This window comes from Pleurodeles waltl, chromosome 3_2 (genome assembly GCF_031143425.1).
Source record: "Pleurodeles waltl isolate 20211129_DDA chromosome 3_2, aPleWal1.hap1.20221129, whole genome shotgun sequence".
Classification (NCBI taxonomy): domain Eukaryota; kingdom Metazoa; phylum Chordata; class Amphibia; order Caudata; family Salamandridae; genus Pleurodeles; species Pleurodeles waltl.
The window spans coordinates 149,720,413-149,738,422 of NC_090441.1; the positions used below are offsets into that span (position 1 = coordinate 149,720,413).

At 44.5% G+C, this 18,010-nt stretch overlaps 1 protein-coding gene across 2 annotated transcripts in view; it reads right to left on the reverse strand.

The window, feature by feature from the left end:
• Positions 1-18,010, reverse strand: part of RAP1GAP2 (RAP1 GTPase activating protein 2) — a 793,228-nt gene that overhangs the window by 577,610 nt on the left and 197,608 nt on the right. The window lies entirely within an intron of this gene.

Sequence of the window (18,010 nt, forward strand, 5' to 3'; positions counted from 1 at the left end):
TCTACTGCTTTATGAATCACAGAAGCAATTAAATTTGTGATCATGGTCTTAAATTGATATAATGTGCCTTGGCATGTGTGAAACTGTTTTTCCATAGCAGGTGGGTGAGCTAATTACTTCAGCCAAATTGTGTCTCGAGTTCTATAGGTGTCATATTCCCTCTTTGGCAAATAGCAATGCCCATGCGAAAAAACTTTGTTCATGTCTACACAAATTACTAAATACATCCAAAAAACGTATGCAAATCAAATAAAGAGATCTCCTGATCTGTCTATGAAGTATAAGGCTAAGGCCCTTGTCACAAGTTGGGAAAAATAAGGTGGGGTACCTACCACATGAAGTACCATCATCTCATGGTAAGTTATTGGTTAATACCTCCCATTCTGAGATTGTATCTTTGGAATGAGTCATAACATGCAGAACTGACATTTAACACACCAAATTGCATCTTTTGCCTTTCTCATGGACCTTTCCCTATCAGAGAAATTTCGGGCAGGTTTGCCCGTTGGAATCTATGAGAGAAAACTGTAAAGGCGTGATAATTATTACTCAACTCATAATTCCGATCCCTGAGCATACTCTTGGCCCCTAATAATGATTGGCATGGATGCTTAGGCAACCAGCTCCAACCCCTCCACGGATCGGGCTGTGAGTCAGGTAGAGCGTTATCTGCGAGGGAGGTGCTGCCCACCTGGCCACAGGTTCCTAGGTGTTCATCGCAGCAGGACGTACTGGGTGCGCGTACACCAGGTAGGGGCTGCACGCACAATCATTGCCCGGCCACCACCAGACTCCCTCTTACAGCACAGGCGGGTCATTGGATACTCCATGATGCCAGCCCACAGCCTACTCTGCCCCCGGCAGCCTCATTGCCCTCCCTCTAGTGACCACCTATCCCCGATTCCCTTTACCACCTGCTAACATCAGGTGCTATATAGAAAGAGAATTGTCGCTGGAATGGTTAATCACATGCAAAAATGGCCTGGTGAGGGTATTCTCCAGTCACGGTGCAAGGGTGCAAATATTGCCCAGAATTTGCAATTTCACACCCGGTAACTTCGGCAGCCCTGCAACGTCCAGTTCCTAATGGAGCCCAATATTGAGATATTAGGCCCATATTTATACTTTTTTAGCGCCGCATTTGCAATTGTATTTTGTAAGTCTGCGCCACTTTTGCGTCAAAAAGCGGCGCAAATGCGGCGCTAAAAAAGTATAAATATGGGCCTAAATACGAAATAATTGATTGAAACTGTTGAGCTCTGTTACATTCAGGCTTTGGCACGTGAAAATCAGGCATAAGCAAGTGAAATAAACATCTCCATCTTTTGGGAATGATCCTCAATGTCTGCAGACAGACTTCTGACCTCCATAACATCCAAGAGCGCCTAGCACCTTTAAAGGTGAGGGTGGCATTACACCGCACTTTCCAACCCACACTGTGCCACCGAGAGTCACACTATCTTGGCTCCCTTCACAGCGTCACCCAGGGAGGACCCAAAATCACACAGTGAGAGGGAAACCGAGCTGAAGACCAGTGTAAACTGTGGATTCCCAGCTCGTTTTCGGAGGTAGTAAGCAGACAATGTCCATTAAGACACCCCAGGACATTAGAGACAGCCTCAAAGACCCTTTTCTTTACGTGGGGGAACGCTGGGGGGGGACTTGGTGAGGGGCAAAGTGCCTCTTAGGTAGCTCTCAGCACGAGGCTCTGCCCCCTCCGAGGCCCCGCCCCTCCTCACACAGGGAAATTAATTTGTAAGTTGGCAGGTTTGTCACTCTTCTATGAACAGTCTGGAATCCGAGACTGGTCACAGGCACTCATGATGGGGAACGTCTTCTCTTCTCACAGCAAAGTCTGAGAAGCCATAGGTAAGAGAAAGTGGTCCTCACGTCTGCAACCACTGATGGGGAGGTCTCAGGAAGACCCTGACCCAAAGCTGTGACAGTGAGGTTGAGGAAATCGAAAAAGGACAAAGATTCCACTCATGTCTGGCTGAGTACAGGTCCTGACTTTGTCATTAGAAAAATCTTCCAAATTTGTGAGGAACCTCATGAAATCTCTCCAGCCTATTTGCGGTTCAAATATAAATTATTTACAATTAAAATCAACGAATGAGGCCATCTCGCACACGATGTGTCACCGTGGCACAGTAAAAATGCATTCACACTGTCTGGGGTGAGTAACTGAGAGATGGATCAAAGCAAGCCCAATGCCCAAGCCCAAGCCACGAGCAGTGTAAGCGGCAAAGAAGATTGTCTGTGAGCGAGCGCGCAAGGACACCAACACCAGCCTGCGTGAAGGGAGAGGTTTTGACCAAATACATTACTGAAAAGCACATTACTCACCTCCTTTTCTTCTACCCTGAGATTAGCAAGAGAATTTTAAAGCACCTCTGCTCCAATAGCATAAATGATCCTCTAGAAGATACCACCATTGAGATAATTGCCTATTACCCATGTTATAGGACTTTATGTTCATCCCAGTTTGCATTAGTTGGACGGTGGGCAATAAGCTCACGGTAATGCCCTCTCAAGTGTTCATTACGGTGATATTAGAGAATTTGATGTATTTCTGGTAATGACGCAGAGACCTTAAGTGATGGGGAGAAAATGGCGAATCATATTGTATTTCAAGATGCTGCAATTTAGATCATGTTTGAAATCGGAGCATGCTTATATTGCTTACAAATAATAATTTTTTAAGGGCTTTAATATGCAAGTAGACAGGGCCCGCAGGGAGCACATTTCTGTATCCCTGGAGTACCTTAATGGTAGAGATAATTTGATCTATTGCCATGAATGTGCTTCGAATGTTTAATTCTGCAAAAAGATGGGTATAACGTGTCCAGTTATAAATGGTGACGCAAGCCTTCATCGTGCGCTCAAAGTGTTGTGTACATCACTCTTATTGGGATACTTATAGTTTGCAGAGATTCCTGCTTTTGCTACATTTAGGCGCTAATATCATTTTTCTTCATACGCGGACATTCGCAATGTGTGCAACTTGGTCCGCAAGACGGGCATCATTTTCTTTTACGTTAACTTAACAACAGTTGTCCTTGCGAATTTGAAACTGGTTAGATGTTGGCAATGGTTTTTCTCACAACAACTCATAAGTGACGCAAGAGACCCAGATTTCATATATAAAATCTTACGTGGAAAACTTTGAGATCTAGTGTAATAACCATGGTATTTGTGAAAGTTATGAAGAGTTCAGAAAATTAAACTCTTTGCTAGATTTAGCTGAAAAGAAGCTGAAACATTTTTACAACAGCAGCTTAGCACAAGGTGAATTTAGCCTCTGGGATCTATGTAGGGCAGGCAGTTTGGGGTCAGATGTGGCAGTGGGTGGTGACTCTTCAGGGATACTCTGTCTTATGTCAATGGGGTCCAGCTTTAATTGACACATTTTTCCCAAACATTTTGATTTGAGTGTGAACCTGACTGCTTCTGCACCTAAGCAGAGTGAAATTCAAGCATTGGCAAACCCAACAGGTTTGGCTTTTGCTGCCAGCAATTTGATTTGTCAATACTTGTATTATTGTCTTGGTTTTAGTAAAACTTCTAAACTGCTGAACTAAGACAATATGAAAAAATGAAACATTGGGTAAAAGCAAAAGTATTTTTGGTCTCAAGAAGCGCATACTTCCATCGTAGTCCCTGGGATTGAAGAGGACTTCCTTTTGTGTGGATGTGTTCCTTGTGAGAAAGAAGAATGCCATATCCACTGAGAAGATAGCAAGTGTGTTAACCCATTGCCCCTTGCTGTATTATATAACGGGTGGAAAAATGTTAATAACACTGCAAGAGACCAATGGGTGAAGAAGGCTGGAAGCCCCATAAGTATGTTGTCAAAGCTGACAGCCTTAGATTGGTCTTCCCCCCAACTTGTTGCCTACCTCCTCCACTTTTCTGACCTTGTTTTTGCCGGACTTAGGACTTTGTGCACTTACCACTGCTAACCACCAGTGCTAAAGTGCTTGTGCTCTCTCCCCTAAACATGGTAATATTGGCTTATCCACAACTGGCATGTTTAATTTCCCTACAGGTCGCTAGTACAGCGCACTACATGAGCCCGCAGACCACCGCCAACCATGCTCTCCTTTCCCAGCGACCTTCTTCCACGCGATTCTTGGCACAATTTTTGAGAAGGTAAAACTTCAGTAGACTTATCTAGGACTGTATCCAACCTGCGCTCCATTGCGGTGAGCCTGGGCTTTTGGATTTAACCCAATCTAGATTCCCCTAGTTGTCACTTTATGTTTTTAAGCACTATATTGCATTTTAATCTTTAAAACATTCATAACTATAGTTCTACTCATTGGAGCTTTGTTGTTTTGGTCTTGCTTTGTTTATTAAATCAGGTTCTGTTTTTCGAGTCTCTTTTTTGTGTGGTGCTTTCACTGTTTTGCTGTTTGAAGTGTTGCACAAATACTATTCACATTGCCTTGTAAGTTAAGTCTGACTTCTCTGTGCCAAGCTATCAACGGGTGAGCACAAGTTAATTTAGGGTGTGCTTGTGACTTACTCTGACTAGGATTGTGGTTCCTGCTTGCCCTGACTAGGATTGTGGTGCCTTTATCCACCAGAAACCCACTTTCTAACATACATCATGTACATAATTGTAGTAAAATCAAAAGGTTTTGCCTACAGCCAGACTTGAAAATTCAGAGTGCTTTCGAAAGTTGTGAATTTCTATCTGGAGCAGTTTTAGAAGGGAAGAAATGTCCTCTCACACTGCATGAGTGCTTGACCTGCCAACCTAGAAAATAAGCACTTCTTTTGGGTGGTACCCACGGGGGCTGGCTTAGTCAGTGAACTTTAGGGGAGGGGGTCGGAGTGTGAATAATAAATTCACAACTAAAAAAACAGTGGGCCACAGGGTGAATATGTGAGGTGACTGAGGTGCTGGATGGACTGTCTGCACGAGGAGCAGGGTCAGTGTTGATTAACATTAGGTTGGCCTCTGGGGCTGATTTAGAGGTTGGCTGACACGTACCTTGTTGTAACTGCAACAGAGCACCCTGTCTACCAAAGTCAAAGTCTGCCCACCAAATGTGGAGTCAGATGGACCCCAAGTTTTATGTTGAGAGAGTAGAATTACTTCGACACCCGATAGAGTAGGTGCCATTGTAAGTAAGCCATCTGACAGTATGCCCCATTTAGAGTGGATTGTCTTTTTTTTTTTTTTTTACTGTCCGCCAACACCAGGTATATTTATTCTGGTAGTGAGGAACAGTGGGGAAAAAAAAAACACCCCCACGCCATGGGGGAAAACTGGTGTTTGGGGGAGGGGTATTATTATTATTATTTTTTTTTTGCACAAACACACATGCTTTGTAAGTTGGTTTCTGGAAAATGTAGAAGTGATGGAAAAGTTTGATGGTCAGCCATCATGTGTGATGGAGCCATCAATGAATTTTTCCTACATTGGCAGGAACTGCTACGACGGTGGTCCCAGCCAAGGTATAGAGATGTTCACCAGCTACGGAGTTCTCTGAAGTTGATGGGCAGAGGATAGGCATTAAAGTCCTCCGCCATCCTATCTGCCTTTACTCCATCTGCTAAATCCTAACTCAGACTCTCCATCTAGAGTGACATACTGCAGGGATTGCCATTGGTTAAGCCATTTGCTAACTGCCAGAGTTCACAGAGTTTTGCCCACTTTGCTCTATGCTTGGAGCTTGGAATTCCGGCAAACCTCTGCCAACCGCTGCCTGGCAGAGTTTTTCTTGCACACGGCTCACCAGTGTCCAGTTGGTGAGCGAGAATTAGCCTCCTCTAGAACAGATTTTCAGTCGCTATAATGTCTTCCGTGAGATTTCTCAATGCGCGCAGTCATGGCAGGTTGCAATAGTTCGCATTGAGAAAGCCGCTGCTCGTGCAGATAATCCATTTAAGCGACATAAAGAAGGAGCACCCTCTGGTGCGCCGCGTGGTGCCGTTCGTACTGATTTTACAGCACAGAACAAGCCCCGGTGCTAAAAATCACTGCGAGCAGCATGACATGACCGTATTCCACCCACTCACAGAACTCCCTGAATCTTGCAGAGTTTTTATGTACCTCTGCGGAATACTGCACAGTGAAACTCTGTGAGTGCCGCCCAGACCTACTAGTTGCTTCGTTCGTCCCATTACCTATTGGACATTTGATTGCCTGAAGTATGCCTGGAAAACCGAGACTGGTATAGATTTCCAACACTACTACTGCCAATGTTTGTGAATTCTAAAAAGTAGTACATTTGCATCCAATCAATCTGTACTTCTATGGGTGCAGATTTGCTACTTTTTTGTTGAACCAGGGACTAAGGGTCATACTTTCAAAGAAGTGGCACAACACAGCAAGCCAAGTTGCTGTACTGCACCGCATTACCTGAAGAGAGTAGAATTGGGCCATCCCTTCAAAGAAATGGTGCAAAATGCAGGCCATATACAAAAAGTCTCAGGCAGGTGCATCATTTTGGTGCAAACCCATGTCTAGAACTCTTTGTAAATATGGGTTTCCATCAAAATCGATGGGTGGATGCACAGGGACGCCCAGGCACCACCCATGGAACATCTATCGGACAAGGCTTTTTCCTACAAAGGAACACAAATTAACAGTTGCGTGGCTTCATAAATACCAAAAAGGATTTTGCATCGGGCTGCATCAAAAAAGTGATTCAATCAGACATAAAATCTTTGTTCGTGTGGGGATAAAGGTATTTAAGTTCCAGATCCAAAAAGTAAACAAGCTAAAACCTCCTAGTAAAATCAGGATGACAAGAAAAATCATTACAGACAAATCAGACACCACTTAGGGACCCCAGAGCCAACTACCAGGCCAAGAATGTATTTATTTGTGGAGGGTGCAGGGCACCCATAAGCAATTTGTATAATTTAAATTTCAAACATAAAAAATGTAATTCACAAAAAATACACAAGCAAGTTCACACCAAACAAATACTCGAATTACTAAAGATCTAATTATGTTATATTGAAAAAATATCCAAGAATTGAAATTTGTTAATGGGAAGGTTAGTGCTGCATCTCAGGTGACTAACTTTTCAATGTTTGGTCTTATTTAGGAAAGCTGAATCCCCAGGTCAGATTTTACATTTCCCAGGCGATTTCTGTTTTTATTTTTTAGGTACGTAAGATCTGAAAAGGCTTCTTCACATAAATATGATGTGGAGAAAGGAAGTAAACCATAAGGGCCTCACCTCTCTCCATAGCCTCTCTGTCACGTATAATTAATTTGTTTAATAGCACCTCTCATACCAGTGTAAGGTGTTGGAGCACTTTACAGGGGACTTTGAGGTGTAGGATTCACATGTTATCCACACTGGTATACATTTTCTAAGAGGGCTTGGTGTGGAGAAGCACAAAGCCGGGATTCAGAACATAACACAGAGATTAGCTTTGACTTTAATAATAAGAATATATTTCTACACAAGCAAACCTTTATTAGTAGCATAAGAAAAATGAAAGACTGGGGAAACAAAACATAACTTTCTAATTTTTGCCATGCAGTTTGCATGCAGCTCTTTGATGGCAGTTCATAGCTCACTGTGCTAGATTACGATTGTAATCTATGAGCTGCACAGTAACAAAAGAATCTCTGTGACAAAAGTAGTAACCCTTTTATTTTTGCCCAAAAGCCTCCAGTGACTGCTAAGAAACAGGGGAGGCGAGGTGAAAAATAATGGCTGCCATCTCTCCTCCATCTTCTTCTCTTCCTGAGTCCCGGCAGCACGGAAGAACACAGGCTCCCAGACTCTTCTCAGCCAATCAAAATGCTGCTGGCACCAGCATGACAGCAGCATTATGATTGGTCTGAGCAGCCTGGTTCTGCACTCAGATAGGGAGTGGGAGCCTGTTCATGTTCTCCACCTGGCTGTGCAATACAGCTGGGTGGGGAAATACTAAGTGCGCCTGTTTGTTTGGCCAGCCCAAGGTGGCCGGCTAAACCGTCATGCGCACTTATGGTGCACATTCCACTCCTCCTCTGTGTGCCACAGCCCAGCCCACCCCGCCCTAACTTGGCTCTGCACTGAAAAATAAAATGATAATAACACATTGTTATTATCATTTTATTTTTCCTTTTATGCAGTGCTCAGAGCAGTAGGGCAATGCTCCTCCCACTTAGAGGAGGAGCTGCTTCTGCTGGATGTACAAGGAGCTTTGCAGTGCTTTTAAACTGCTGCACAAAGGATGTAATACATATAAAAACACATGTGTTTCTAGATGCCCTAGCTGGAGAAGTGCCTTTCTGCTGGCCCAGCTCTGTGGATTCCCTGGGAATGTGTCTTGGACCTTTGGCGCGGCCTCGGACCACAGGTTGGGAACTCCTGCACAAAGGTTTTAAGTGGCATGTGGGTATGTTGAGGGTGTGACCATGTATTATATGGGCAATTTTACCCTGTGGCGTTGATGCTAAGGACACTGCAAACCATCTTGAAGTTTCATACTTTATAAACAAGCATTGGCAAAGCCAATAGGTCTCACCTATGAAGAGTTATTGGCTTTGCTATTGTGTTTTAGCCATGTTGTAAACTAGCATGGCTGCTGTTCAGCATGGCTATAAGTTAATGGCATAAAGAAGAATGACATGTCACAAAGTGTTGTTGATTGGTGTGGCATAGAGTGTCGAGGAGTGAGTAGAATGTCATAGAGTGAAGTAGTGTCAGAGTGGGGTATAGGGAGAGGCATAAAGAAGACTGGGGTGGCATAGAGTGGAGTAAAGTAATGTGGAATGCCACAGAGAGAGTTGAATAGGGTGTTGTTGAGCATAGTACATTGTGGTATAGTGAAGTGGCATGGAGTGTCATAGAGTGGAGTGGAGTAGAGTATCGTAGATTGAAGTGGAATAGAATGTCATGGAGTGGCATAGAGTGGAGTCGTATCTCATAGAATAGAGTGGAGTAAGTTGGCATGGCGTGGTGTAGAGGCAATTGTGTAGAGAGTCACAGAGTGTTGCATAGTGGCACAGAGTGGAGTAAAGTTTAATGGAGTAGAGTGTCGGAACGGAGTTTTATGGAGTGTAATGTCGTAGAGTAAAGTGTCGTAGAGTGGTCTAGGGTGAAGTGGTGCTGAGTACAGTGGTGCAGAGTAGACTGGCATAGAGTGCATTGGTTTTTAGTAAAGTGGGGTTGAGTGCATTGGTGTATAGTGCACTGGTTTAGTGTAGAGTGCACTACTCTAGTGGTGAAGAGTTGAGCTGCAGAGTGGAGTCGTACAGCATAGATTACAGTGACACAGAGTGCAGTGGTGCAGAGGGCTGTGTCGTAGGGTGATGTGGTGCATGGTAGAGTTGAGTGCTGGAAGATAGAGTGGCGTAGAGTGCAGTGATGCAGCATAGAGGGGTGTAGAGTGTAGTGGCTTAGAGTGCATTGGTGAAGAGTGCAGTAGAGTGGCACAGAGTTGAGCAGTGGCAAGTAGGGTGCAGTGGTGCAGAGTACAGTGGCATAGAGTTCAGTGGCAAAGTGTGCACTGTTTCAGAGTAGAGTATTATACAGGGCAGCGGTGTAGAGTAGAGTGGCATAGAGTGCATTGGCATAGAGTGGCATATAGTAGAGTGGTGCAGAGTAAAATAGAGTGGCATAATGTGCAGTATTGCAGTGCAAAGGGGGTCATAGAGTGCAGTGGTGTAGAGTGATGTAGAGAGCAGTGGTGTTGCGTGCAGTGGTGTAGAGTAGAATAGAGTGGAGTAGAGTAGGGTGCTGCAGTAAAGTACAATGGTGTATAGTAGAGCGGTATAAAGTGCACTGACGTAGTCTGCAGTGGTGCAGAGTATAGTGGACTGGCCTAGACTGTGAGGTAGATTGCATTGGCATAGAGTAGAGTGGTACAGAGTAGAGTAGAGAGGTGCAGAATGGAGCGGTGCAGAGTAGAATAGAGAGCATATAGTGCAGTGGCATAGAGTAGAGTGCTGCAGTACAGTACAGTGGTGTATAGTAGAGTGGTGTAGAGTGTATTGACGTAGACTACTGTGGTGCAGCATAGAGTGGGGCTGAGTGCATTGGCATAGAGTAGAGTGGTACAGAGTAGAGTAGAGAGGTGCAGAATGGAGTGGTGCACAGTAGATTGCAGTGGCATGGAGTGATCCAGAGTAGAGTGGAGTGACATAAAGTGGAGTATGGATAGTGTGGTAGCACACTGCATTACAGGCAACACATCTTCAACTGAAATGACCATTACATTTGCAAAGACATACAGTTTTACTGATAAAAACATACAGTACACAAATGTTAATGTGTGGAAATGTCATTAGCTAGTGGATTGTTCATCATAAAATATTTGTTTCTACTACACTTATATTCTTAAGTATCTGCACATTTCATTCACAAACATTTGAAGTTTGCTCTGTGGTAGATAAAAATAGAATCCTAAAGCCTTCCTCCACCACACCCCCAGTAGCTAGCATGATTGTCATATACGTTCTCTCACTTTGAAGTCAGAGAAAGAAAGGTAAACGCCAAGCTCCATGGGAAGACAGTGCCTGTAATCTGACCTTGGTCTTTGAATGCACAGCAAGTGAGATAAGATAAGAACAATATTTAAAGGCCTGTTTACAGACATTGAACACTGGTGGAAGGACTCAGTATACAAGAGATGCTCTACTGGAGGGACAAACTCAAGCTGGACAGCCTATATCAAATACAGCTAGCAAATAGAAACCAAGTAAATGTACGTTGCAAAGCCAAAGGTAAGCAATCGGTGCAATACATTCCCAGGGAAGATTTCCAAATGTTCTCTAAATGACTTTAGCAAACCAGACAGCTTCGATCTAATGAACTCAGCCTTCAGCCTAGTTCCTATATATTTTTATGGAACTCCTGTGTGACAGTCAAACTGTATCTTGCGATTTAGGGCCCTTTACACAAGCCCCTTTGTGCCAGGACTGCTGTATTGTCCTAGAACATTATGAAATGTGTGCAGATTTATGCAAATGCATTGATATGAACACTGTATTTCTGATGCCTGGGTTGGCTAACACCAGGGCCACTGGAATTGAGCGATTGTGCGCTGCAGTGTTTTTCGCATAGTTATGGATTTGCCGCATTTGCCACAAAATCTAACATCTGCATAATCTGCAGATTTAAACAAAACTGCTTCAAAATCTTCTAAAAGTGCAGCGGCACGTGTTGGAGCACAGTGGAAGGCCCCTTTGCAAACGTTGACTGCTAACCTTTCTTTTGCTTGTTGCTATATTTAGGTGTTAACCTGATACTAATGAGGTGCAACCGAAGCCCAGAGAGTGTTAACAAGTGTAAAAATGACAAAATAATGAAATACTATCACATTATGTCACATAATTTGCCTCTTCTGCCTGCATAACTTAGTCACCCCTGCCACATAATTTGGCTCTCTCCTGCAGCATATTTCTAGTGGCCCTATCACTAATGTATCCTCATGTAACTGTTATTCTTTATTTACCATTTTTTCTGTCTCTACTCATAAAATTTGTAAATCTATTAAAAAAAAAAATAGAATACAAGTCAAATGAGAATGCTAAATACAGAAAAGATAATATACTTCAATATGCTTAAGTATGTGAAATTAACAACAACATAACTAATAACGCTAGGCAAACTGCCTAAAATGAAACGTGGCTTCTCCCTGTTAGCCATGCTGTAATCCAACACTTTATTACTTAGATAAAAACATTTGGCCCATTCACAAAGGTAAACTTAGATGTTTGGTCTAAATTTAGACCAAACAACTAATTTTACGATTTTTGGGAATTCACAAAGGGCATTTACAAGTAGTATCTTTACGATCGCCGTTATGTGTAAATATTAGAAAGAGATACCCTTCTAGTAGCTAAATAGTAGAGTGTGAAAAGATAAAATCTCTCCTTCCCTGTTTGTAGGAAGCTGGCTCTGTATATACTATATCAAAACGAGATATAGTGGGCACAGAGTCCAGGGGTTCCCCAAGAGGCTTGACAGTGGCAATAATAGATAATACTAATGCTCTATTTGTGGAAGAGTGGTCGAGCAGTTAGGCTTATCAGAGGGTAGTGTTAAGCATTTGTTGTACATACACAAGCAATAAATGAAAATACACACTCAATGACTTAACTCCAGACCAATAGATTTTTATATAGAAAAATATATTTTGTTAATTTATTTCTAGAACCACAGGATTCATTTAGCAGGTGAGTACATTAAATGAAAGGTACTTTGCGTAGTAATACTTAGAACTTTGAATGGAATCAACAATGTACACAGTCTTCTTTAAAGTGGACACTGCAATTTTCAACAGTTCCTGGGGGAGGTAAGTAAAGTACAGTTTTTGAGGTAAGTAACAAACTAACGGGTTCAGTCTCTGGGGCATAGGTAGCCCACCATTGGGGCTTCAAGATAACCCCGAACACCCAGCAACACGCGGCCGGTTAGGTGCAGAGGTCAAACAGGAGCCAAATAACGTGGGCCCCTATGGAGGAAGGGAGTACTCCGGTTTTGGGCTGCTTGCAGGTAAGTATCCGTGTTGTCAGAGGGCAGACCAGGGGCATTTACAGGAGCACTGGATGGGCCCCAAGTAGGCACCAAACGCGCACCCTCAGCGGCACTGGCGCGGCCGGGTGAAGGGTGCAAACAGGACATCGCGTTGCAGGCAGGGCATAGAGGGGCTTCTCGGGCAAGCCACCGACTGGTCAGGGAGAAGGGCCGCCTCCTGGTCACTGCTGCATTGGTGGTCGGTTTCTCTCGAGTCGGGGGGCTGTGGGTGCAGTGCTTCTCCAGGCATCAGATAAATTTGCATAGGGCAGTCGCGGTCAGGGGGATCCTCTGGATTCCTCGGGCAGGGGTTGTCGTGGAGGGGTGGAGAGGTCAGTCCAGGGTGGACATTTGGTCAGAATCACCTGGGGATCCTCTCTGGCTGGTTGGTTCCTCTGGACATGGGCCAGGGGTGTAGGGTGCAGAGTAGTTTGGACTCACGCTTTTGGAGTGAGGTGGGAGTCCCTTTAAAAATGGTTTATTTTCCTTCTTGCTGGACAGGTCTGCTGTCCATGAGAGTTTCTTGATCCTCGGTGATGTAGGCAGTCCCCTGTAGGCTTTTCAGGGATCGCTGGTCCTGCAGAACGCGTTGCTTCTGCTTTTGCAGCTTTTTGAAGCAGGAGATGGGCTGGTAGAACCGAGTCAGTTGTTGTCTCATTCTCTTCTCTGAGGGGTTTTCAGCTCAGCAGTCCTTCTTCTTTATTGAGGTCATCGTGGAATCTGACTAGCTTGGTTCAGGGAGCCCTTAAATACAAGATTTATGGGTGTTTTTTGGGGTCAGAGAGCAGTAGCCAATGGCTACTGTCCCTGAGGGTGGTTACACCCTTCCTGTGCCTACTCCCTTTGGGGTGGGGGCACATTCCTAACCCTATTGGTCCCTGTCCGCCAAACCAAGATGGAGGACTCTGCCAGAAGGGGGTCTTTGTCCGGGTATTGTAACAGAAAGCTGTAGCCTTTGAGGCTTACCGCTAGGTGTTACAGTTCCTGCAGGGGAAGGTGTGAAGCACCTCCACCCAGTGCAGGCTTTGTTTCTTGTCCCAGAGAGCACAAGGGCTCTCACCCCATGGGGTCAGAAATTTGTCTCTCAGTGGCAGGCTGGCACAGACCAGTCAGTCCTGAACTGAAGGACTGGGTAAAATACAAGGGGAGTCTCTAAGATGCCCTCTGTGTGCACTTCTTAACAAATCCCACACTGGCATCACTGGGGGTTTATTGTGCTGAGAAGTTTGATACCAAATTTCCCAGTATTATTTATAGCCATTGTGGTACTGTGGAGTTTGTTTTGACAAACTCCAAGACCATATACTTAATATGGCCACACTGCACTTACAATGTCTAAGAATGGACTTAGACACTGTAGGGGCATATTGCTCATGCAGCTATGCCCTCACCTGTGGTATAGTGCACCCTGCCTTAGGGCCTGCTAGAGGGGTGACTTACCTATGCCACAGGCTTATTTTTGTGGGCATAGCACCCTGAGGGGAATGCCATGTTGCCTTTGCCTTTTCGTCTCCTCCAACACATACAATGCAGTGGCAGTGTGCATGTGTTAGGTGAGGGTCCCCTAGGGTGGCACAATACATGCTGCAGCCCTTAGGGACCTTCCCTGGTCTCACGGCCCTTGGTACCACTGGTACCTTTTACAAGGGACTTATCTGTGTGCCACGGGTGTGCCAATTGTGGAAACAATGGTACATTTTTAGGGAAAGAACACTGGTCAAGTCAGCATCAATATCAGGCAAAAAGTGAGTGGGTAGCTGCAACAAAGGCCATTTTCCTACACTGTTTCGCTAAATGGTGTGATCCTAGGCAACTAAAAATACTCAGGCACAAGTCCTAAAAAAAAGAACTAGGGGGACTAACCAAGTTAGGCAGTATGAAAGTGACATCACAACGTATGACATCATGGTGTGTGACATTGCACTTGGCATCACAACCCGTGACCTCAAAGGAGGTGGCATCAGATCTTAACACCTCTAGGTATATGTTCAGCACGTCTATCATGAGTCTGTTTGAGCGCTTTACTATATTTAACAAATTAGATTTTGCTTTGGGGTTGTGCCAGAAAAGTTAGACAATCTTGACACAAAATCTGGGCCTCAATTTATAAATTTATTTTTTAGAGGATCTGCCACAAAGAAATTGGCATAAGGGAGAAATGTGGCAGTAGATCAGTTCTGCGAAGTCTGCATTTTAAAATATCTAGTGGGGGGGATGGGGTAAGGCATCTGCAGAAGAGATCTTTGTGTGCCCAGTATATCTCAGGGAAAAATAATAATGTGTAAGATGTAAAGCGCTTGGACACCCTGCAGTGGATTAAGTAGCGCTATAAAAGAAATAAAACAAAATAGCGGTATTTAAATTGTTATTTGTGTAAATATTGGGTCAGACCAACACATATGACATTCTTACAGTGCATACCTATCTCTTATATGCAGGGACAGAAAGTCAAAACTTTGTCTCTCAGGGATACCTGTGAAGTAATAGCAAGCTGTGTGCTTTTGTTTCCTAAATAGCATCTAGGTGTGAGGCTCCAAACAGATTCCAGCTAGAATAATCAAACAAAAGGAGGCCTGATGGCCCCTTAATTTCAACCTTCGTCCTGTGCCAGCAGAAATTTAAAATCACAAACCCTCTCCCATGCTGCCCAGAAGGAATGAAAGTGCTTCTGAAAGTGTGTGCAGGCGCTTCTGAAAATGTCAAACTACATGGGGACGAAATGGCCCTGCAAATCATAGCCGAGAGAAGGGAAAAACTTTTGTCCCCTTGTCCCCCCCACCCTGCCCCCTTGTGTCCCTCACACTCCAAAACCTTAGGGGGGTATACATCCCCCGCGTCCCCCACACTTCCTACGCCCATGGCTGTGGGGACTATTGCTACGCCGCTGTCTCTGCCCACGTCTGAGCTTCAGAGGAGCTGGCCACGCAGTGCGGCCTCTTTTATAATAGAAGCCTGTTTGGGCAGACAATTAGATTACCCTGAGCAGTGACAATGGCAGGGCCAGATGCTACTTCAGGGCCAAAAGGATGAATTGTAATTCAATGTATTCTCATAGCTGCCAAGTTAGTGCCAGAGTCTAGGCCAGAATACAGTGCGACATTCATTACTTAAACTGGCAATAAACAAGCACTTTGTCTTCGTGGTAACCAGCTGCGGGGTGACAGGGAAGGAGAGGAGGGCGGCCCGTGAACCCCGAGCAGCCTCATGCAGACACCTCACTTCAAGGAAAAGAGGCCACTCGGCCAGGCACTCTTGGAAACTGCAGACAGCAGCCCTGCGGCTGACAGAGCAGCGGCCATGCAGAGTGCAGCCTGGTGAGCTCAGAGAACGTACTCTGTGAAACCAGCCAGAGGGGGGCACTCACAGCATGGGAGCAAAGACAGAGCCTTTATAGTAAGCTGCAGGGCATCAATAACCAAACAGAATGCGGCCTGGACTTCTCTGTGAGCAAAGTATAGGGAGTACGTCACAGAGGAGAAATCACAGAAATAGAAAGTACGTCACAGAGGAGAAATCACAGCAATAGGAAGTACGTCACAGAGGAGAAATCACAACAATGGGAGGTAAGTCACAGACGAGAAATCACAACAATAGGAAGTACGTCACAGAGGAGAAATCACAACAATGGGAAGTAAGTCACAGACAAGAAATCACAGCAATAGGAAGTACGTCACAGAGGAGAAATCACAACAATAGGAAGTACGTCACAGAGGAGAAATCACAACAATGGGAAGTAAGTCACAGACAAGAAATCACAGCAATAGAAAGTATGTAACAGAGGAGAAATCACAGCAATGGGAACTGGAGAATTCACAAGAATAGGAAGTAGGTCACAGAAGAGAAATCATAACAATGGTCACAGAGGAGAAAGAACAACAATGGGAAGTAAGTCACAGACGAGAAATCACAGCAATAAGAAGTACGTCATAGAGGAGTAATCACAACAATGGGAACTGGAGAATTCACAACAATAGGAAGTAGGTCACAGCTGAGAAATCACAACAATAGGAAGTACGTTAGGAGGAAAAATCACAACAATGGGAAGTACATCACAGAGGAGAAATCACAGCAAAAAAGTGAAATTAGAGCTGGAAACTAAGGCCCTCGTTACAAGTAGGCTGGAAAATGCACAAGATTGCCCCCCCACCAAGAGTTACTGATACCGGGGCACCAGTAATTTATGGGATGAACAAAATCTGATTCATCATGAGGTGGGCCCACTGACGGCCCTCTAAGAAATGAGGAATTGCTGCAGTAACTCTGCACCTAATTATCCAACAGTAATTCCTGATTTTCTCCCGGACTTTCACACAGAGATTTCACCTGGTTTCAGCAGCCTAAATCACAGCATTGGGAAAATCTATTCATTAGAACTAAGAGGCCACTCATAATGAGGCCCTAAATGGAGTATCTGACAGCCCCAAGAAACAACCACACATAGAGGTGCAGGTGGATCTCAGAGAACACACAATGAACTCAACAGAGGAGATAAATCAGAGCATGACAGCAAGGTCAGAGCTGGGGACCAAGTAGAGTATATTGTGAGCTGCTGGAGCACGGAAATATGCGCACAGTGTGAGGCCGGGGGTTCTCAGTGAGCACATAACATGAAACAAACCACAACATAAAATCACTGGCAGGGAGAAAGACAGAGCTGGAGACTCAGTAGAGCCTAGTGTCACCTTCTTGAGCCCGGCATCATCTGCACAGAGTCCAGAGCGGGCACAAATGTGAATGCAGAAGATCATAAATAATTTAGGGGAAGAAATCACAGCATGGGTATACAGACAGAGCTGGAGACTAAATAGAGTCTTATTTCTAGAGACACAGCACAGTCACATCCAACAGAGTGATGTGTGGAGATCTCAGAGAGCAGACAACGTTAAGCATTAAACTCACAACATCACAGAAAACACAACATGAGAGCAAAGACCGAGTGGGAGACTACATAGTGTGTAGTGTCATCTTCCAAAGCCAAGCAACAGAGTGTGGTCCCATCTGTCGGAGGCGAGGGAATCTCATCAAGCATGCCACAGGAGACTCGTTACAGGAGAAGCAGTCAAACATGAGAGAAAAGATGGAGCTAGAGACTAAGCAGAGTCTAGTGTCATCAGCCACAGCACAACGACATTAAAAGAGAGGGAGGCCTGGGAATCTTAGAGAGCACACAGTATGAAGGTTATGATATGGGAGAGATCACAATAGGACAACACCTGGTTACTAATTCTAGAATCAACAGTGCTTAATTAGTAAATAAAATAAGTGTCAGAGCTCTCGTCAGGAGGCCACTGCAGCTTGCATGACATTGCCCTAGCAAGCCCACCCAATGACAGTAGCAACACAATTAATATCACACTCCTACAAGTGTGACAATGCAGGCCACTCCAGGCCTCCAAAATTGTAAGAATGGTTTGGGCAGCAGGTAATTGTCATTTACAATGTATATTGAATTCATAAATGTTAGACCTGAAAGCCTTAGGGTAGTCACCCCTAACTTTTTGCCTGCCTCCCTCCAATTTTTGGATACT